This window comes from Pinus tabuliformis, chromosome 6, assembly GCF_031772625.1.
Source record: "Pinus tabuliformis cultivar Carrire ecotype Pingquan chromosome 6, CPIR1, whole genome shotgun sequence".
Classification (NCBI taxonomy): Eukaryota; Viridiplantae; Streptophyta; class Pinopsida; order Pinales; family Pinaceae; genus Pinus; species Pinus tabuliformis.
Genome location: NC_142292.1, coordinates 802,557,908 through 802,564,944, shown reverse-complemented (window position 1 = coordinate 802,564,944; position 7,037 = coordinate 802,557,908).

The following is a 7,037-nucleotide window of genomic DNA, read 5'->3' as shown; positions in this document are numbered from 1 at the left end:
TCATCAGCAAAAGCAGAGTATCGTGGTGCTGTAGAAGCTAGTAAGGAAGCCTTGTGGCTTCGTCAGATCCTGTCAGAGTTTGGCTTTCAGTAGCAGCATCCGACTACACTTTGGTGTGATAATCAAAGTGCCATTCAGCTATGCAAAGATCCAGTCCAACATCAGCGCAGCAAACACATTGAACTGCACATGCACTTCATCAGAAAGCTCATCCATGACCATGTTCTTGAAGTGCAATATTGTTCAACAGATGATCCAGTTGCAGACATCTTTACAAAGGCTCTCACAGAGGCGAAGTTCACTAAACTTCGATTTATGGTTGGAGTTCAGGAAGTTGTCACTAAGGGGGGATAGGCTCTAGTGCCTCCTTCCTTCTCCTATTGTGTCATATTTGTAAATCTTTCAATCCTATCCCAAGTTGTTCTTAAGGGGGGATGTTAGGATATTCCGACACATAGGAAATAGTTAAGTACAACTTGGTCTAGTATAGAGTTAGGTAAAGTGTGCTTCTTTACCTTGTACATTTTGTAACTTACAATCTGACGGTCATGATATGTAGTGATCCGACGGTTCATTCTCTCCTTGGTATTACCGACACTTGATCCGTGGCTTGACACCTGATTGGTCCATGATTTCTATTTAAAGCGCATGGAGAGTCATTTGTAGGGTAATCCGTCTATGAGAGAAGCTTATGTAAATTTTCATTCTTTTATTAATAAATTGCCTGAAGTGGCCGCGTTGGCTCAGGTCGTGGACTGTTTCCCTCTTTGAGGGTTTGAACCACGTCAAAATATTGGTGTATTGATCTGCGATCTGGTTGTGAGCGGTGTCCTTTGGTGTTCTGTCTGAGGAACTTACCCTGTAAATTCCTACAAGAAATGATGTAGAGGGTTTGGAGGATGATGCTAGGGCTCAGAGGGAGTAGTGTATGTTTGTAAAAATGGAGAGGATGAGCTTTGTGTGTTTTTTTCAAGAATTTTTCAGGGTGAGACAGAGTGTAGAGTTTGTTCCTGAAAAATGTTAATTTTCTCTAATGAAATGGGATGGATGAATTATCGATAGATAGTGGATATTAAGTCGATGGAGGGCTTGGAGTGCTTTGGTGACTTGGCCTTTGCACAAATTTCCTCTTTTCACTGTTGTCCCCACTCCTCAAATTCATCACCCTTACTAATTTGGCTTTTCCACATTACATGAGTGAAGGATTTAGCTGAAATTAACTAGTTGAGGGTGGCTAAGACTACTGACTCATCCTTAGCTTTATAAAACCTCACCACTCATCCGTTGACAACAAGTTTCTAACTATAATGTGCTCAAGAGAAGAGGTCAAGAATATTACATACCTATACCTACTTGATAGTTGTTGGAGAGGTATGCATGTTGCTATTGAGTTGATGATCGATCCATGCTTCCCTTGAGGTGCTAATTTTATTTGCTTTCTTGTACACATGTCTTCATAGCTTGTTGATTATTTGACTGATAAGGTTGTTGTGTGCAATTTTATTTCCATTGTTTAATATTTTTCTAGTGGAGTGGATGGACTACTTCCTAAGGAGGGTATGCCCCCTTTTCAATCTTCAGAAATGGCTTGACGCTACTCAAGGTGGCTAGATCTTCAGCTGTGTGAGTGAAAAAGGAATTGATGTTGAGTTTTGTTGTAAATGTGCAGATTTCTTACATGAGTAATCCTATTCCTGTAGTAGTCATTTAATTCCTCTTTGAGACCTCATTGAGGAATGTGGGATTAAGGGAAATTCATAGGAGTTATAAGGACAAGGTTATAATGATCAAGAGATGGTGTAGGTAGTGGAAAAGTTGATGACAATTTTTTTATTTTATTTTTTCATGTAAGGCAGAGTGGAATTTGAAGATGGATTTTGGTTATATGGAGTGGATGAGTGATGAAAGAGGTGTTGGGGAACCTATATCAACCTTTCCTAAAGAATACATGACCTTTTGACCCCTTTCTCCAATTAGATTGCCTCTTTTAGCTTCTTCTTGGCCATCTTGTAGTATTACAGGATCTTCCTGTAGTAATTCATGACAACCTCCTGTAGCAAAATTGTTTTGTCTATATATCCCAAATTGTAAAATGGATTTACCTGAAATTTTCTGAGAATGTTGCCATCATCCTTATGTACCTCCCCATAAAACATCTTGGCCAATGGATGCACAAATCTCGAGAAACATTATAAATGGTTATAGGTGATGGAGGTCGATTTCTTGAAAATGTGCACTAGAATTTGCTGAAATTTATTAGACATGTTACCATCATCCATATGCATCTCCCCATGAAACATATTTGAAAATGGATGCATGAATATCGAGAAAATTAAAAAATGGCTGTAGGTGATGGAGGTCAATTTCTCGAAAAGTGTGCACTGGAATTTGCTGAGAGTTCTTGGGCATGTTACTATCATCCGTATGCATCTTCCCCTGAAACAAATGCATGGTTTTCAAGATATGACAAAAATAATTTTCTTCTCTATGTATTTGTGTTTCCTATAGTAACACGGGATCTTCCTGTAGCATTTTAGGACAACAAGGAAAATGAGTGGTAAAAGCTTGAGAATGATGAGTGGATGGTGTAAATAGATGAGGGTGATGGATTGGCATGGGATTGGTGTTGGAAATAATACTGAGAGGGGGGTGAATCAGTATTATCAGATCTATAATTTTATTTCCCAAACAGATTTATATACGCTACTTCAGCTAAGTGAACTAGCATGTACACACGACTGTACTTAAAGTAACCATCATATATGCAGAGAATTTTTTATTTATACAATTTATCATGTATTGATCTTTAACCAGTATATCAGAGATTTATTAGACAGTGTAGTAAAATCAGAATAAAGCATCACACATAAGCAACACACATGAACACCAAGATATAAGGTGGAAACCCAATGTGGGTAAAAACCACCTACTATTGTCGGCTCTGTCATCTTTTAATAATAATAAATCTGTTTACAATCTTGTATTGGTGCAGACTCATACCAGTACGCAAGCACCCACCTATAGAAGGTTACAACCTTCTCTCGTTCTCCAGCTACTACTGGAAGGGAGCTACAACCCCCTAGCTTTTCTACTAGTCGATATGTTTACTAGTATGTAGGCATCGACCTATAGAAGGCTACGACCTTCTTTCTTCCTCCAGGGACCATGTTTCATAAATTTTCAGACTGGATGCTCCTGGTACACAACAATACACATGAAGGCCTCATTTCATCTAATTTTCATACTAGACCCATCAACAACATTGAAACTTAGAAAATCATAACTGCAATACAACCATCAAATACATCTGCATCAACCAATCACTGAAACTCAATCATCACTTTCTGAATCAACCATAACTGAATCAATCAATCACTGACAACCCATCATCACTGAAGCAAATCACAATCAATCAATCTGATCATTCAAAACACTTTTATCAGAATATAGTCATCAGAACAAAACCCAAAATTCTACAACAACAAATAGAGACTACTAAAACCTTAAACATCATGCCTACTTCCATGTGTTGAACCAGCATGTATATGCACTTTTACCGAAGGAAACCAACCTACAGATCTACAAATTCCAATTTATGATGTAGACGCTACTTTGATATGTTGAACCAGCGTGCATACACTCTTTTACTAAAGTGAACCTGCGTACAGATCTGTAAATTCTAACTTAAAAACATCAAAAATATTCCAGACTTCAGTCATACCCAAATCATCACATTTACAGAATAAAACACGTGTCAGTATTCAGATATGGACTGTTCAAGATCAAACCACATAATGAGAATACTTTTAAGCCTTTATGATCTTGGTCCATCAACCTTCATCAGCCATATAGGTGCCTCCTTAGATCAGATCAAGCAAACCATCAGAAGCTCATTAACCTGCATATATGATCCAACACCTCATAAGATATTCAAAGTACTTGCACACTTTGGCCTAATGATCTTCTCCTCCTTATATAGTTTTAGGCCTTTCTCAATACCATGGACCAAAACTACTTAGGACCAATACCTTGGACCAAATACCTCGGACCAATTACCTTGGGTCAAATACCTTGGACCAAGGTGAACCTGCGTATACCTCTCTTTCTTCATTCTTTGTAGTCTGATCTGTAATTCTTTGACCTATTGCACTGTGAGCTTTCATATGAGTGAGTTGCCATCAAGGACAACACCTGCATCATAATGCCAACAATCTCCCCCCTTGGACTTGATGGCAACAACAACACCAAGACACTCTCCCCCTTTGTCATCAAGGGCAAATGGCAGACCAAAATTGTTGTTCATGCTCCCCATGAGTACATGCTGAATTCTTTGATTGAGCTCCCCTTTTGTACGTGCTGAGATGCACTAAAACCGTCCATGCTCCCCCTGAGCACAAGCAAAGTTAGAAAAAATATTTTCCAAAATAATAACATGACTCTATAACTCAACTATGTGAGTATGACCTTCCTATTACCAATGACTCATACATACATCCATTATGCCAACCAAGTGGGGATATACCAAACTTGACTCATCCACCCAACCAAGTGGGGATATACCAATTGTTTATACATGACAGAAACAATAAATATTACATCATCCATCTTATGCAAAGTGGCGATACAAATTACATCATTTGTCCAATAGGACTCATTCAAATGTATGAGAGGGTATATCACATCCTAGGCTTTTACATGGCTTAAGCAACAAAATGTATAAACATTTGAAGCCATAGTTGGACTCAACAACCATAATGCCAACAATGCAGAATGCGAGTGAAGGTTAATGCTCCCCCTAAACCTGTGCTACTTATGCATTGTTAACAATTCAATGATCAAGGCATCTTTGTCAGTTAGATAACAATTAATGAATAGAGCATATCAATAGACCGTGATCATCAACATCAGACAAAGCACCCATATCAGAGCCTGCCCCACTGTTTTTCTTGTCAGAAAAACATATACGCTCCTTGTCCCATAGAAACTTGCGTGTGTACACGACTCATATTCATGAAACATGCATATAATGACCTTTCGCTAAAAAAATTAGATTTAACAGTAGGATGATGCGACAACTACTCCCAGCTTTTGTTTGAGATATTCAAATGTTTCTCTAGGCAGTTGTTTAGTGAATATATCAGCAACCTGTTCTTTGGAGGGAACATACTCCAATTTGACTTTTTGTTCAAGCACTTATTCATGTAGAAAATGGTATTTGATCGGTATGTGCTTGGTCTTAGAGTGCATGGCTAGATTCTTTGAAATACTTATGGCACTTGTATTATCACATAGAATGGAGATGAGTGGAGTATATGTGATCTGAATGTCTTGCAAGGTTTGCATCATCCAAAGTAGTTGTGTGTAGTAAGATGCAACAGCCACATATTCTACTTCAGATATAGATAAAGCAATTTAACTTTGTTTCTTGCTGAACCAAGACACTAACTTGGAACCCATAGAGAATGCACCACCACTAATGATTTTTCTATCATCAACACTGTTACACAGTAGTTTGTCACCACTTGTCACCGTCCCTGTTACCCCTTTCCCGCACTTTGGAGGACTCATTCCGGGACCTGTGAGAAGTGACATAACTTAAAAACACTTGCATTATGTTCCCCTAAGTATGGACTTCATATGCCCTGAAGACATCTCCTGCAGAATATCCTTAAAAAGTCTCCTTTTTCTATTAGCGCGGATCCACAGTGTATTACCCGCGCCAATGGGGGAAATCCTCCAAAGAGGGCACGCCAGTTGGCGCTCTGTCTCAGAACTATACCCGTGCCAACCGAGTTTGGAAAAGATTTTTAACAAACGCACGCGCGAAAGTTTTTTCCTTTCGACTCATGAAGCTTTTTAAGGATAATGCCAATCTCATGGATGTCGAGATTCATCGTATGTCCCTTTCCTCTATCCATAATAGCTTTTTGAGGATAAACCCAATCCCATGGATGTCCTGATTCATCGTATCTCCCTCTCCTCCATCTACAAAAGCTTGTTCCATTGCCTTTGACAAGCTAGTTCAAGCATAGGGAGAATTATACTTTGGGAAGTCTGAGAGATTACTGTAAGAGTCTTCTTTGCATTCATAATCAAAGAGAGAGAGGCTTGTTCCCAATCCCAACAAGATTTGCAAGACATATGTAGCTGATCACCCAGCCAAAGGAGGATTTGATGTCAGAACTATGGTTGTACTCTCCTTTGTTGATTATCAATAATAGATGACTATCATTATGGTTCCACTCTTGTTGTTCATTGTAATGATGTTTGAGTTATATCTTTTCTGACCTATATATAATTGCATCTATTGGATTTTATGCTTGTATTGGTGTCGTTCTTTGCATGTGCAGGTGTCCATTCATGGAGATCGTGAGGATCGTGACTGGCCGGAGCAAAGGAACGGGAGTGTCGACTCTTCTACAACACTAGCGTTGGAATCCAAGTAGGCTCTCATCATTTACCTTTAATTTGTAATTAGGAATCTGCGTGGTAGCATTGTTTGATTGTTGCTAGACCCATTCTGGGCTAGTGGGGATCGCCTTTGTCTGCAGAGGGGATTTACCTCTCCAACAAACACTTCTTGCCCAATCTGCATCTGTATATGCATGACGAGTAAGATCTGCATCTCTAGGATACCATAACCCAAAGTCCTAATTTCCTTGAAGATATTTGAAAATTCTTTTGACTACCTGAAGGTGTGATTCCCTTGGATTTGCTTGGAATCTTCCAACTATTCCTACTACATACATGATGTTAGGTTGGGTACCTGTTAGATAAAGCAGACTGCTAATCACGGATCTGTAAGTTGGTTGATGTACTGCTGTTGATCCATCGTTTGAGCTGAGACTGCATCTTGTTACCACTGGGGTACATACATGTTTAGAATCTTCCATTCCATACCTTTCCAAGATTTGTTTGAGATATTTGGTTTGTGAAAGAAAAATACCATCTTTATTTTGTTGAACTTGTAGACCAAGAAAATAGGTAAGTTCACCAAGCAAGGACATTTCAAATTCTTGCTGCATTACTAAAGCAAA